Source organism: Lutra lutra, chromosome 14 (assembly GCF_902655055.1).
Source record: "Lutra lutra chromosome 14, mLutLut1.2, whole genome shotgun sequence".
Taxonomy (NCBI): Eukaryota; Metazoa; Chordata; class Mammalia; order Carnivora; family Mustelidae; genus Lutra; species Lutra lutra.
Window position 1 is genome coordinate 69,016,029 of NC_062291.1, and position 15,874 is coordinate 69,031,902.

A 15,874-nucleotide genomic window follows, 5' to 3' on the forward strand; every position below is an offset into this window, starting at 1 on the left:
CTTTCAGTGTTATCTAGTATAACCCAAAAAGTAGTAACATGATCACCAAAAGGTATAAAATGAATGAAACCCATCTTTGATATGAAAAGGCTTATTGTTCTTATAAATTTCCTTCTTAGGAAGATAGTATAGACTGGTTTCTAACCACCAAAGCTGAATGTTATTGTATAAGCTTTGATGTGCAGTTACATCTTTATAATGAGTTTAGATCTAAATTGAACTTTCACCTGATACCAGACTTTTCTGCATTGCCACCATATGCCTTACATTTACTTGTTTTTAAAAGTTGGTGATAAAGCTTCATGGGAAATGGTAAGACCTCCCTGGTATAAGATGAACTTTGAAACCTTTTTGTTTCAAATTGTCCAAAACTAGGCCTGAGGACATTGGTGTATGGGCATATGTACATCAACTAGCATTTAAGATTGCTACCTCATCAAACAAGACTATAGTTTGAACCTGGGATGATTAAACTCACTTTTTCTGCAGTAGGTATACATGACTTCCATAGGATAACAATTTTTCACAACTAGCCAGCCAGGGGTTAAAACACTTTTTGGAAGCTTAAGGGCAAATGACATAATGTTCTTAAAAACCAGTGTCTCAAGAAATACACTGTATATATTAATAAAACTTTTAATGCTCCCAAGGTGCATTAAGGCAAGTGGACATTAAGGCAAGCAATTGATTAAGCAAGATGGAAATCTAACTGCAGGTGACATACATGAAATTGTCACTATTCTTTTTGCTACTCATCATACTCCTTTAAATTTATTCTTGTAATTTTTTTAACTCCCCCATCCTCTTACCTCTTTGGAAGAGGAAAGGACAGTGCAGGTATGAGTTCAGGAGACTGTTTAATTCCACTCCCAGGCTGTTGTTGGTTGCCTGCTAGGGGAGCTGGAATTCCAGCAATGTAGAAGGCAATCAGGTTGGAGATGTGCTGAGTTTTTCAGTATCTTGGGACTTGGAGTATGCCTTTAATTTGTCACCATCAGCAATGTTTCTGTGACGCTCCGCTCTTCCACAATGGCTCAGTTATCCTGTACAAGGACAGCATTTCCTTTTTCCTTTTTCCATACAATATTCTCATCCTGTCATCTTTTGATCTGGAATGACTAAATGCCATACCAAAAAAAAAAAAAAAAAAAAAAAATTGGGTTTATTCCGTATCCTCACGGAAAAGATATAGGCTTACTTGGTATGTCTGAAGACATGTATTTTGGGATCACGTCCTTCTCAGGGACTCTTTAAGAATGCTGTTTTTAATCCTTCAGAAATTAGAGCCAGCCGCTGTTAGCTGCATTGTAATTTCTAATCTCATTTGTCTTATTAGGCTCCCCTTACAGAATCTTTTCATTACTTTCTTAATGTCTGGGGAGAAGGGGTTGGGAATGATGATTGTCATAGCTCAAGTGGAGTTGTGAATGGGCTTAAGTGCATAGGACGAGTGGCTCAGAGAGTGGAAAGGGGAAAGAGATAGGTAATGAAGTTGATATATTGGTCTTATTCCTTGTCCCCACTCCCAATTTTTTTTTTTTTTTTAACTTTAAAACCGTGTTCTTTCCACCTTACCTTCCTCCTGTGCCTTTTATTGCCAGGACTGAGTTTTATCTCTTCTAGAGAAAGGTGGAATGTTCAAGGTGATTCCTATCTGATTGCTGAAAAGTTTGGCTTTTAGCTAGAAAGTTGACTAAAAGGAATTTCCTTCCATTCCTCTTTACAACTGTTTTCTAAATTTCAAGAAAAGATCTCTGAAACAGAAGTGTGAGAAACCTTACTTGTAATGTAATAGTTGGGGGCCATTATGCATTAAAATTAAAATATGTATTATTAATCAGAAATCATATTGTTTAAGCACTTTTTTGCAAAACTGAATCTACTGTAATTTTGTGTTAGGATGTTTCTTTTTAAGTGGATGTCAAAAATTATTTTTAACCCAAAAATGTTGGAAGTAATATGAAAGTAATCTTTTGTCTTAGTGAATGTTGATGATAAAAAAAATCATAGTTCTCTAAACTATTATCATTAAATACTCTAATGAAATACTAGATAGACAGTGATTTGGTCACTAGCCACTGAAAGACTGTCACCTCTAAAACAGAATGTAATTGGAACGGAACACTTTATACCTGAATAAGAACAGCGTATCTATCTGCTTGACCTAGTGAAGGCTCTGAAAAGCTAATTACTTGGTAATCACTCAAGTTAGGTGATTTTGTGTTTGATGTTTTTATAATCTGAATTTTGCTGGGCTCTTGAAAAGTTTCTGGTTGGACCATCAGCTTTTGATGAATGCATTTCTGGAGGGACTGTGACTATCAGAGTGCTTTGAAGAGAGAAACCCTGTTTTGTATCCCACCTGACTGTCACAGAACATGCTTCTTGGAGGTGGTTTAATTTGGGCTCAAAGGAAAGAGTGCCATCTACTGAATGACCAGCATCAAGTAGAGCAGCCCCACGTTTTTCTTTTTTTCTTTTTTTTTTTTTTTAAAGATTTTATTTATTTATTTGACAGAGAGAAATCACAAGTAGGCAGAGAGGAAGGCAGAGAGAGAGGAGGAAGCAGGCTCCCCGCCGAGCAGAAAGCCCGATGCGGGGCTCGAACCCAGGACCTGGGATCATGACCTGAGCCGAAGGCAGCAGCCCAACCCACTGAGCCACCCAGGCGCCCCCCCCCCCCCCACGTTTTTCTTAACAGAACTCTCAGCTGGCTCCTGGAGTAAACCAGACTCCACTGACGAATTTGACAGGATTTTAGTACCAAATATACTTGTGGCTTGCTTAATTTTAATTACTTTATATCAGGAGGCCTAAACACATGGTGAAGAACTAAATCACCACTTGTTGGATTACATGGGAAAGGAGAAACTTCAAGAAGTTGTTGAGACTTTATATTAAATAATAGTGTAGTAATGGTGAAATCATTAACTCAAAAGTGCTAAAGACAATTATTTTAGTAAGGCATGTTTCATAAGTGCTTCTGGTTATTCATGGCTTCTGCAGACAATGATGATGTTGTTTAAAATTTGGTCCTAAAATTTAAAAAAAGTATTTCTTTAACTAGAGGTAAGGGTTTTAAGAGTATTTGAATACTTTATTTTTTTTCTCTTGCCCTTTTACTTTGTCTCCCTTTCTAAGGTAGTGATTCCTCCTTGAGTGATTTCAGTGTTTCAGAGTGGGTTTTTTGGTGGTTTTGCTTTACTCCAGTGATCTTCTGTTTTGTTTTGCCAAGTTTTTCCTAACTTCCGGAGACTGCCGGTGGTAGTAGTCATGGGTAGAACAGGAGGTCACAGAACCAGATGTAGGTCAGTGGAGGTTTAGGATACCTGGAATAGGCCTGTTGAAGCCAGACAAGAAGGAACTCTGACAATATAAATTGAAAGGAAGCTTTGAAATTATGATAATATCTTTGTTGTTATATATCAGATATAATTAATCAGTAACCATTTTTCTTAGCCCTTAAAACCTCCCAAGGATCCCATTAAGCACTTTACATAAATTATCTGGAATTTATTTAAGTACTTGCCCAAGATCATACAGTTGATAAGTGGCAGAGCCAAGGTTTGAGCCTAAGGCTAACTCCTTTAAATAGGATGCTATACTGCTCATTTATTTAAGCTCTTTCTTGTAGGTGACTGCACAAAAGGCTTGACCCATGATTAGAATAGTATTTATGCCTCTGCTGGAAAATACTGGTAGTTTTTTGTTTTGTTTGCTTGTTTTTTTTTTAAGATTTTATTTATTTATTTGAGAGAGAGAGCAAGTGAGCACCAGCAGGAGAAGGGAGAGGGAGAAGCAGACTCCCCGCTGAGCAGAGAGCTATATCCCAGGACTCTGGGATCATGACCTGAGCTGAAGGCAGATGCTTAACCCATTGAGCCACTAGGTGCCCCCTCTTTGTTTTTTTAAAAAAGTGATGAAATGGGTTAATAGGATTGAATTTCAGTAGGATCAAGATGTATATAGGAGATAGACCTTCAAATACTTGCTATTTGGTTTTATCTAAAATAGTAATTTCTTTGTTCCTTTTGCTATGTTATTTATTAATTTAAAACCATAAGAACAGTTTAATTGAAACAGTGAATTGTTTCACGTTGCTTAAAATGTGCTACTTCATGGGAGGAGGGGTTGAGTTACAGAAGGGTTTTATGCTGGAGTTCTGATGGAGTTGCAGTTGGGGGCAGGTAGAGGGATGTGTTTGTGGCCTTTCTATATTTTGCTTGCTCCTAAATATTTTTGAGTAGTAGTACTTTTTAATGTGGCAGTAATATCCCATATCCACAGCACAATAAAATTCAGCCATGTGCCAGTCTGAGGTCTTGGGGGAACTTCAATTTGTTGTGCACAGCAAGTGTGCTCTGAGGACCAAACGAGTATCATAACTCTCATATATGTACTAATAGTTTTGGATGCATGTGTATCCTCCCAATTAAGAGTTATTTAATACCTACTATTAGAGAGTGCTTTTGGCTTTTAAAACCTATTTTGACCTTAAAGGGTATCTTTATTACTTTTGCAGGTTGGGAATCATTGGTAAAACCAAAAACTTCTAAAATTGCAGTTCAGTGATGGTTGTGCTGTGTATTCTAAACCCAGTCACTCCTTAAGGGCCTCTAACTCTTCCCTTTCATATGTGAGAGAATTATGTTTTGCCTTCCAGAAAACCCCTGTAGGAATATCAATTACATAATTCCTTGGATTCTGACCTTATATTCTAGTCAAATGTAGAAAAAGTCACCAACAACTAAGATAACAACACAAAGGATGTTCCTTGTCAGTGTATGATGAATGCTGAATAGCAGGTACAGATAACAAAGGCTATATAGGTCTTCATATCAAGAAAGGGCCCCCAGAGATGGAGTGGTCAGAAAAAAATCTCAAGCAAAGAGGACAAGGGTGAGCCTTGAAAAGCAGGATAGGATTTCACTAGGTGCGGGCTGTGAAAGACATTACTGTCCATGAAAATATATATATTTTTCTGTACCATTATGGGAGGTAGTTTATAATCATGGTTCACAGTCTCTTTTCACTGTAAGGCACTTGAAGGCTACAGTATACTCTTATGAGTAATAGTGCCAAGGACACAACTCCCTCAAAGGTATATTAGAATATTGCAGGGATGGAAAGGAGAGGGTGATGGTGAAGAGCATATAGATTTTTTTTTTAGTAGGCTCCATGACTAGCATGGAGCCCAGCATGGTTCTGAACTCACAACCGTGAGATCAAGACTGGAACTCAAACCAAGAGTTGGTTGCTCAACCAACTAAGCCACCCAGGCCCCCCAGTCATATAGATTTTAATAATATTCCTTATGAACTCCACATGAAAATGACTGGTTCACAGAAACATCCTAGTACTGTTACTTTGAAGTAATGCTTAGGAAATTTTGATACTTGGAAGACTTTATAAATGCTCATCATTCCCAGCACTCAATAAGAAAAGCCTCCTTTTGGGAAGAGGTGTGCCTTTTTAAAAAAATCTGAATTTGTCCATCATTTACTTTGCCAAATACCAGAGTATAATTCTGTTGATGGCTCTGTTACATCTTTTAAATCTAATGTATGGATAGATAGACTTATTGATACTATGAAATGTAATCATTTGTACTAAATTTTTGTTAATAATGTCTTGTTTTGGATTTCAGAGGATTTGTTAAGTATCTGAATTCTCTTGGATTTTGTAATGCTTATCACTTACTTTTTGAAAAATACTTAGTGTAACTATTCAGGATATTTTGAGCAAGTCGCTTTATTTCTTTCTCACTTTAGGTTTCTAATATAAATTATGTAGGGGTTGGGATAGATCATCTTAAGATCGATTGCATTTGAAGATTCTGTGATTTTACTTCTAAGGAAGGTAAACTCCCCAGTTAGTGGTTTTACTTGGAAGGTGGCCAAGAAACCTATGAGTGTACTGTGTGAAGTTCCTGAGAATGGATCTAATAGAAGGCCAAGATCATGAAAGTCTTTGGCTCTATGTATATGTGGCAGTTGAGAAAAGCACATCACTCCAGGATCCCCAGAGTTTATTTTAGTTCTTCAGAAGCTAAGGGCCATTGGCAATGGACAATGGATAGATGCTTTTTGAGAACAATGAAATAAATAAGGATAGCCATTTTTCCTAAAGCAAAGTGTAGAAGCATAATGGTATATTTTTCAGAAAGTGGTGTTTTTCCATTCCCATTCCATCTTTACTGTTTTTAGTGTATTAGTTCCTTAAAAATATTTGACTTCTGTTTAGCTCTTCTTTTCTGAGCAACTTTGTTTCCTTTTATTTGTTCATTCATTTAACAAATATTTATTGAACATTTATTATATGCCAGCCTGTGTTCTAAGTTATGGGAATTCAATAGGCAAAACAGAAGAACTGTCCAGTCCTAATGGCATTTATATTCTTGAAGTAGAAACAAACAAAGTGTGGGTTGTACTGGTGTAAATGTTCTGGAGAGATACAGAGCTGGAAATAAAAATGGAGTATTTGGGTATATGGCAAGTTTAAATACAATGGCTAGGTGAAGCCCTCACTGAGAAGGAGACATGTGAGCAAAGACTTGAAGAAGGTAAGAATGTATGTGATGCAAGGGGAGGATCATGCAGACGGGGGCGGGGGGGGGGGGGGAGAAGCCCTGAGGCCCAAGAGTATCTGGCATGAATGAAACAGAATGAGGGATCAGTGTTGGGAAGCCATTGGATGACTTTGAAGAGGTGGGACATGATTTGACGTAGGTTTTCAGAGGATTCTTTTGGCTATGTTTGGCACTAGGCCATAGTGGCGCAATAACCTTGGTGAGAGATGACGTATGTGATAGAGGTGGTGATGTGATTGGGTTCTGATATATTTGGATGATACAGACTGTGATTGGGTTCTGGATGTATTTGGATGATACAGACAACAGGATTTGGCACCTGGGGTGTGTGTATATGTGAGTCAAACCTAAGACCAAGGTTTGGTGTCTAGGCAAAAGTTTGCAGGAAGAACAAGTTTGGGGAGCAAAGGGAATAGGAGTTCAGTTTGAGACCTATTAAGTTTGAAATGTCTGTTAGACATCCACTTGGAGATACTGAGTAGGAAGTTGCTGTGAGTGGAAATAGTTACTGCCCACTAGATAAACTTGATAGTTGTCATTATTTTCCTCTTTCACTTTTTAAAAATTTGCATATTTAATCCCTTTGATGACTAGAATAAACTTTGCTGTAGTAAAGGCTTCATGTCTTAATGTTTTAAAGGGATTTAATGTCTCTGTAAGACCTTGAATTTACTTTAACTTCTAAAGACATTGGTCCCAAAGGAATTCTCTTTCTCTAGGCATAGTACAATTTGCTTTTAATCAAAATGCAAAACTATTGTTACTGCCCTTTGAAATGTGTGTGAATAGTTTGTTCTTCAAGAAGTTAATATGGTTTGGGGCACCTGGGTGGCTCAGTGGGTTAGGCCTCTGCCTTCGGCTCAGGTCGTGATCTCGGGGTCCTGGGATGGAGCCCCGCATCGGGCTCCCTGCTCAGCGGGGAGCCTGCTTCCCTCCTTCTCTCTCTCTGCCTGCCTCTCTGCCTACTTGTGATCTCTGTCAAATAAATAAATAAAATCTTTAAAAAAAAAAAAAGAAGTTAATATGGTTTAATGGTTAAAAATAGTAATGTATAGTTACTGCTATGACCCAGTACTTTTCCTAGGTATGTACTTTGGAGAGGTGAAGACCTATTGTTCACACAAAACACTTGTACACTAATGTTCATAGCAGCATTATTTGTATTAACCTGAAAGTTGGAAGCATCCTGAAGGTCTGTCAAGTGATTAATGAATAAATATGGTATATCCATGCAATGGAATTTTTCCAGTCATAGAAAGGAATGAAATACTGATACATTCTGCAACATGGATGAATCTTGAAAACATGTTAAATGAATGAAGCCAAACATGAAAGGTCACATATTGTTCAGTTCCATTTATATGAAATGGCATGGAATAGCCATACCCAGAAAGCAGATTAGTGGTTGCCAGGGCCTGAGGGGTAGGGGAAATAAGGAGTGACTGCTTAGTGGGTACTGGGTTTCCCTGTGGGATGATGAAAAAGTTCTAAAACTAGGTAAGGTTGATGGTTACACAACATTGTGAGTATACTAAAAGCTACAGAATTGTACCATTAAAATAATGAGTTTTATGGTATGTGAATTATATCTTAACTTTAAAAAAAAATACCCAGAAAAGCATATGTGGGCACACATGTGCACAATAATAACTAAAACAATTTATGTGGACCTTCTTTCTTTCTTTTTTTTTTTTTTTTAAAAGATTATTTATTTATTTGACAGAGATCACAGGTAGGCAGAGAGGCAGGCAGAGAAAGAGGGGGAAGAAGGATCCCCGCTGAACAGGGATCCCGATGCGGGGCTCGATCCCAGGACCTTGATACCATGACCCGAGCCAAAGGTAGAGGCCTCAACCCACCGAGCCACCCAGGCGCCCCTGTGGGCCTTATTTCTAAAATGGAACTGCTTTCCCAGTTGAAAATTGATGAAGCAGGACTTAACCACACTAAACCTGGGTTAGCTTGATTCACTTAGAGAGGCAGAGTTAAGATACTTCTTAGATTGTTCAGGTGGAAATCTGGAAGCAGTTTGTGATTCTATCCTTGGCAAGTCATAAGTGAGTTTAATTTTTTTTTTTTAATACCTAATTTCAGGGGCGCCTGGGTGGCTCAGTGGGTTAAAACCTCTGCCTTTGGCTCAGGTCGTGGTCTCAGGGTCCTGGGATGGAGCCCCGCATCGGGCTCTCTGCTTGGCAGGGAGCCTGCTTCCTCCTCTCTCTCTGCCTGCCTCTCTGCCTACTTGTGATCTCTGTCTGTCAAATAAATAAATAAAATCTTAAAATAAATAAATAAATAAATAAATGCCGAATTTCATGGGGATGGCCTAGAAACGCAAGAGATCATCTAAGATGATCATTTCTGTGAGTCTCAGAGAACAGAAGCTAGTTTCTAAATAAGTTTATTAGGTCTTAAGTCAATAAAGATGGCTTTTTTCTCTATACCTATAATTTAAAAATATGGAGAACTCAGTTCCCAGTGATTTTTTTTTTTTTTTTAGCCAACCCAAAATAATATTTCCCTTCTTAAAAAACTTTTATTACCATCAGAGTTGCCTGCTGAGGAAGTAGATGAAAGGATTATCTTTAACTTTCCTACCACCTACTACTCTGTTATTTTTTTAAAATGAGATACAATTCACATACCATAAAATTTACTCCCTAATTTTATTATGAAGAAATGTATGTATTCATATATTCTTTTATTAGAGTGAAAGCTTCTAGAGAACAGAGGTCCATATTACTTGGATGGTTTAACATGTTTTCAGCATTTTAAGGGAACACATGAACCAGACAAGAAGGGTAGGGCAGGGATACAGGCACTTGTGTAGCTGATTCCAGCAGTAGCTTGAGAGCTGTGCTAAAGCAACAATTTAAAGGAAGTGCAGGGGGACAAAGAGAAGGGAAATGTTTATCCCACTGTGAGAAACAATTCATGAAGGAGGTTGACGTTTAAATTGAGTTTTAGAGAATCTCAAATGTTGGAGGAGAGTGAATTACAGATCGAGATGATAGAAAGGTATCTAGGTCTATAGGATAAATGTGGTGGGAGAGGAAACAGGAGAGTAAGGTTGAGAGCACTAGATCATGAAAGCCTTGGGTACTATTTTAAGAAATTTAGATATTATTCTGGAGCACTTATTTTAGCCGATGAGAGGCATCATCAGATGTGTCTGAGATTGGTGGTGTGAAGAATGTCGTGATGGAGAAAGTGTTGGCAAGTTAGGCATGTTAGTCACTTAAGATAAGCAAATGAAGTAAGGCAGTGGTTTTGAGATTAGAAGGGGAGGAATGGGACATTTTGGAGGCAAAAATGTGTACAACTTCCTGAGTAATGCAGAGGCTGAAGGAACATTCCATCACCATGGGTAGAAATTTTAATGTATTTTACTCCAATTCTCTGATTTATGACAGAGGGGAGATACATCTATACTACTCTTGAAGGTATCTTTTCTTTACCATACATAAAAGACTTTAGAAATGTTACCGTTTCTTAATTTTCCTTAATTTTTACAGCTTGTCCGTTATTAGCCAATTGCTCCAGTCTTTGGATTTGTTTACATTTGCATCTTTGGAAATGGTTGAATAGTTCTCATTTTGGCGTAGTATTCTTTGTTTCCAAATGAAACCTCCTACCTATGATGTTTTGTATTTTGAACTTTCGTGTAGTGAAATAATAAAGAATTGAAGATATAGGGCATTTCAATATCAAGTATTGCATGCTCTCATTACAGGACATTGTGTCATCTTGAGGTTTCCCCTTATATTTAGTGGTTTATCTTGGAACTTCAAAGTAAACATATGGTGAGCACCTATAAGAAACAATTAAGAATGTCAAGAAGCACATCCAAAATATATTTTTTTAGTTTAAATTTTAATTTTTTAAAAGATTTTATTTATTTATTTAACAGAGATCACAAGTAGGCAGAGAGGCAGGCAGAGAGAGAGGAAGGGAAGCAGGCTCCCAGCTGAGCAGGGAGCCCGATGCGGGGCTCGATCCCAGGACCCTGGGATCATGACCTGAGCTGAAGGCAGAGGCTTTAACCCACTGAGCCACCCAGGCGCCCACAAAATTTTTTTGTTGTTGTTGTTAAATTTAGTAGAGAATCCAATCCAGTAAGTTTTTGCGTATTTGTGTAATGAAACAAGTAACATAAGATTTGTTTCCTCTAATGTTTCCTATTTTGTTTTTTAAGATTTTACCTATTTATTTGATGACAGAGATCACAAATAGGCAGGGAGGCAGAGAGAGAGAGAGAGAAAGAAAGAGGCGGGGTGGGGTGGGGGGTGGGGAGGGTGTGTGGAGCAGGCTCCCGCTGAGCAGAGAGCCCGACAGGGGGCTCCATCCCAGGACCCTGAGATCAGGGCCTGAGCTGAAGGCGGAGTCTTAACCCACTGAGCCACCCAGGCGCCCTTAATGTTTCCTATTTATTAAAAGGCATGATTGGCTATTTTTGTGGGTTCGTAGCTCCATTAAATAAGACATGTGACAAAGAGATACTATAGTAGGACATAGTTATTTCATAAATGGATGGAAGAAAATATAAGATTTGACAGAACTGACTTCTAAAATATTGTAAGATAAAACTTCCATGCTTAAAATTTTCAAACATTAAATACAAAAAAATTTCAAAAGCAATTCTTAAGAAGAATTCATTGACATAAAATATGTTGCAAAATTTGACAGTCAGAAGAGTAAAAAACCCTCACTGACTTATTTAAAAGCCAGAATTTATTAACTTCATTTCTAAGGTAAGTTTATTGTGGGACATATTTCTATAAAATTATTTTCATTTTTAAATATTTGAAATTAATTTTTGAGTAAAAAACTTAAGGATGTGGAAAAAAATCCAAAAGGCACAAAAGAGTATACTGTGAGAAGAAAGTTGTCACTCTATCCCCAAACCACTCAGGTCTCTTCCTTTTGTGTATATTCTTCCAAAGATATTTTTCATTGTTTATTTTTAAATTCCTGAATCAAGACTTTGCCTGCCTATACCTGGTGGATGAATTGCTGCATAAGAGATAGAGCCTTAGGCTCAGAACACCCTGGAGAAATAGCCAGCCCTGTTCTCTTATGTGTTGTTTCCAGATCCATTCTCTCTCTCTCTCTCTCTTTTTTTTTTTAAGAGTATCCTTTTCTAGCTTCCTCTCCACTTAGAGCAGAGGCATGAAGAGGGGGAGGTGGAAATTGTAATCATCTGTCACTCCTCTCTCATCCTAGGCAGTGACAGATAACTTTATGAAAGCGTACATGCTAACAAAGCAAATTCTGTTTGAGAAGTGTTCCCATAGAAAAACATCCTCTAGGAGGGAGGACAAAGAAGGGGTCAGGAATGGTCAGCCTTTACCGTCATCGTGCATCTGCCCCATTAAGCCAGCTGTAACTATACCTCTTCTAAAACTTTTTATTTTTGGTACTTGGCATTATTTTGTTGACTCTTGCCTTTGGCTACCCAATAAGTCATAAGATTTTCTCTTAAGCCTTGGGATTGCCTGACTCTAAACTTAGGGTCACTAGACTTGGTTTCTTTTCTTGTTTTGAATGGTGTTTAATAGAAGGCCATTCCTATGCAGATATTATAAATAATAATCTTATATCTGGGGGGGGTCTTTTTAAAAATTTTCAGTTTATTTATTTTTGTACCAGTAATCTTTTATTGGGTGTTAATTCTCAGTTAGGGTATGAAAGGCTTCAACAGCGATCCAGTTCCTCAATAAGGGGTGCCAGGCCACCCTCTACACTGTACTCTCTTCAGTGCTCGCTTAGACGCTCTGGTTTGAATTCCTTATAAGAAAGACAGTAGTTGAATAGCACATAAGGTGCCAGGACCATAGAAAGCCCAGCAGTGCTCCGTTTTTTCACAGTAACATACTTGTAATATTGGTAGTAACGTCTCTGAAACCCTTCAAGCGCCTGACGGGACAAAATCCCGCATCAGTATCCAGCTTACCAACTTCCCTATTTTAACATCCATCAGTTTCCTCTTCATTGGTACAATTGATGCCATCTAGGAGTCCTGTGTGTCTGCTGTATTCCAAATAAAATTTACCATCTTACCCATTTTTAAAGGTGTAGTTCAGTGATAATATTGCATAACCACCATCACCTTCCATCTTTAGAACTCTTCATCTTGCAACATTGAAACTTTATACGCATTAAACAGTAACTCCCCACCCCCTCCTATATTCTTAGATCAGAAAAATTGTTTTAAGAGAAGGGTTTCAGGTAATACAAAATCTATTTTTATACCTTATCAACACTGTAATTTGAGACTGTGTACAGATCTGTATCATGCAGCAAAGGTTATGATTGGCATTCAGGGCCCTGGAGTTGAGACAAGGGGCACAGAACCTATAGCCTTTAATTCATATATTGAAGATTTATTTATTTGAGAGAGTGCTGCACGTGAGAGAGTGTCGTGGGGTGGGGGGTGCGCAGAGGGAAAGAAAGAATCCCAAGCAGACTTGGCGCTCAGTCCCAGGAACCCAAGACCCTGAGATCAGACCTGAGCCAGAAGGTTAATCAACTGAGCTACCCGGGTACCCCTAATTCATATTTCATATTTTAAAGTGAAGAACTGTAGCCTCATACTGCTTGGCTGTGTGAATTATGTGTTGGTGGGTTGGAGAGGGAGTTTGATAATTATGGAAGAAGTGGAAATCTGCAAAGTGGAGCTAGCTGACCTCTGCCTTCATGACCCAATAAAAAGGAAGTTTCCCCACTAATAGAAGTGGGAGCTCCAGGTTTGCAGGTCTCTTTGGATGCTGAAATTCTGCCTTTGTGTGAATCATTTAGACTTTCCATTAATGTTTGGAAGTGGGAATTCTCAGTAAATTTTAAAGTTTGGAGAGGCATTTGGAGTAAAGTGGGGGATGAAATCTAGATGTATAGAATTTGGGAACCCCCTACCTTATTTTATGGATGAAGGACTTGGGCTGGTTGAGCTGAGTGGCACATTAAAGATAATGTTCCTTGTGGCCGATCTGAACTCACAGCTGTTTTCGTGACTCTCAGTCCAGGGCCTTTTCTACTTTATGATTTTACCAGCAATCTTAACCCATTCATGCAATTCCGGGGTAAGGGAGTTCACCAGAGATCCATTTGATCTTCCCTCAAGCAGGATTTAGACAGGATGAGAGAGACCTCACCATCTCTCAGTGATCTGAAGCTGCGTTTCAGGAAAAAGTTGGTACCTGTCTTTGTTTTGTTTTTTTAAATCTTTCATTGAATTAGGAAAAGTTTTTTGAAGTTTAAAAAAACTCAGGAATGTGTCATACACTTGTTATTTTGACAAAAAACTATGCTGATCTTCTGTATATTGTTCCAGTTTTAGTATGCTTAACACTGAAGCCAGTCGTGTATATGGTAAATGTTTCTGACATGTTTAGGAACATTATATTGAAAATTCAAACTAGATGTATTTAGCTGCTTTTACTTTTTTTTTTCCCCCCTTTTGGAAAAGAACATATTTAAATGAGAAACAGTCCCACACTCCAAAGAAAAGGGAAAGTTTTAGGTCATTTGTTTGAGTAAAAGAGATTATAGGATTTATGGCCCCCGTTTTCCATTATTTTCAACTAAGTGGGCCATTACATAAGGCACAGTGTTTTGTTTGAGGCAAATTATTCTCAGAGACTAAGATTATCTTTGCTAATAATTGAACATAGGTTCACTGCAGGAATTATATTTCACAAGCCAATAGCATACAGGATGTCTCTTAATTAGCCAGTAAGGAAATAACTACTCCAAAACCAATGATAGATCAGTTACACTATTCCATGCAAAGGGGAGGCAAAAGATAATAGAGTCCAAATTTGGTTGAGGTGTACCTTTCTATGAGTTGGTTCTTGGTACAGTCAGTCCTTCCAACAAAAACTTGGGTATTAGCTGCTGGTTTAGTTCCTCACTTCTGGGGCATGTGGCTAGTTGGTGATGGCACCAGTATTGGCAGCAAAGTAATTATTACTTTGAAGGTTATTACTCCATGGACCATTACATGTTTTACACCACTGGCTATGAGGAGTAACCTTGCCAAAGCAGGGACAGATAACCCTTCTCTTCCTGAGACTGCTGCACGGTTTAACACCACTGTTGACCAAGTGTCTCCATCTCCAGAGAGCTATTTAGATCAGTAAAGAGTAGCCTTGCCCACACCAAACATTCTTGGTAAGTCCTCACAAATTCTTGGTATTTAAAGTTTAAATGTCCATTGCATCATAGCTGTTCTTCCTTATGATCTTACCCATAAGTCCCCAGCAGTACCTATCAACAGTTGAGCTAGGAAGTGCTCATCAACAACAGATGAGGATGACAACATCCCAATGCAGATTCCTTGATATAAACAGATTCATCCTTAGATCAAAACAACTTCACTTAAGTCCTAAACAAGTGGATTTGAAATCATAACAAACCAATATACAACACAGTGAAGGAAGAAATCGGTCATATTGGAAATGTTAGTGTTTTAATCTAATTTTGTGAATGAACTCATTTATCAAGATTTTTAGTTTTATCAGTGTTGCATCATACCAGGAACTTTGAAATGGAATTTATCAGATTTGTTTTGATTTTTTTTTTTCATGTTTTGCTATAACATTTGGTTTTTTACGACAGTTTTAGAAGGTAATTTGCAGGATGGCTTGGTTTTTTTCAAAGCCTTCAATAATCCTTCTGATGAACTGAAAGGATTCATTATTATGGCTGGGGTCTAAATAAAATGTAATTGTTTTTTACTTTACTGTGAGTATTTAAGATGTCTTTCAGTCTGTTTTTAAATCAATTTTAATAGGAATAGGTACAAGGTAGAGGAACTTATTGGAGAACTTTGAATTCAGTGTTTTAATAAGTTAATTTTAAACTTTGGGTACTAGCTGGGTGCTAGCTGTGTTTCATGGTGACAGAATTTGTGGGGTTTTGTTTGTTTTTATATTCCACTTACCAGTTGAATCATAATGACTTTTGTCATTCTGTCCTACTTATTTCACGTAGCATAATACCTCTGGGTCAATCCATGTTGTCTTACATAGTGAACGGTGGCAATATTTGTAATTTAAAACCTTGTAAATCAGTTTTTATAAAAACCATGTAATGTTTAAGTTAATGGTTTTTTTGTTTGTTTGTTTTTTTAAGTTTCTATTGGTACTTTTTCCTGAGATTTTGGTCTATAGAGAATAAAACATTGATTAATAGAAACTTCAATTTCCTGAAATTCCTTGGGTCCTCTAATGAAGGAAGATCAAATGATTAAGAATACAAATGGGGGGGAGCGCCTGGGTGGCTCAGTGG

The 15,874-nt window shown here is 37.8% G+C and overlaps 1 protein-coding gene and 1 pseudogene across 6 annotated transcripts in view; one reads left to right on the plus strand and one right to left on the minus strand.

Annotated features, from left to right (window-relative positions):
* ADD3 (adducin 3) overlaps positions 1–15,874 on the plus strand; it is a 123,142-nt gene that overhangs the window by 7,104 nt on the left and 100,164 nt on the right. The gene's annotated exons all lie outside the window — the stretch shown is intronic.
* Positions 12,341–12,596, minus strand: LOC125084410 (ATP synthase subunit f, mitochondrial-like; annotated as a pseudogene).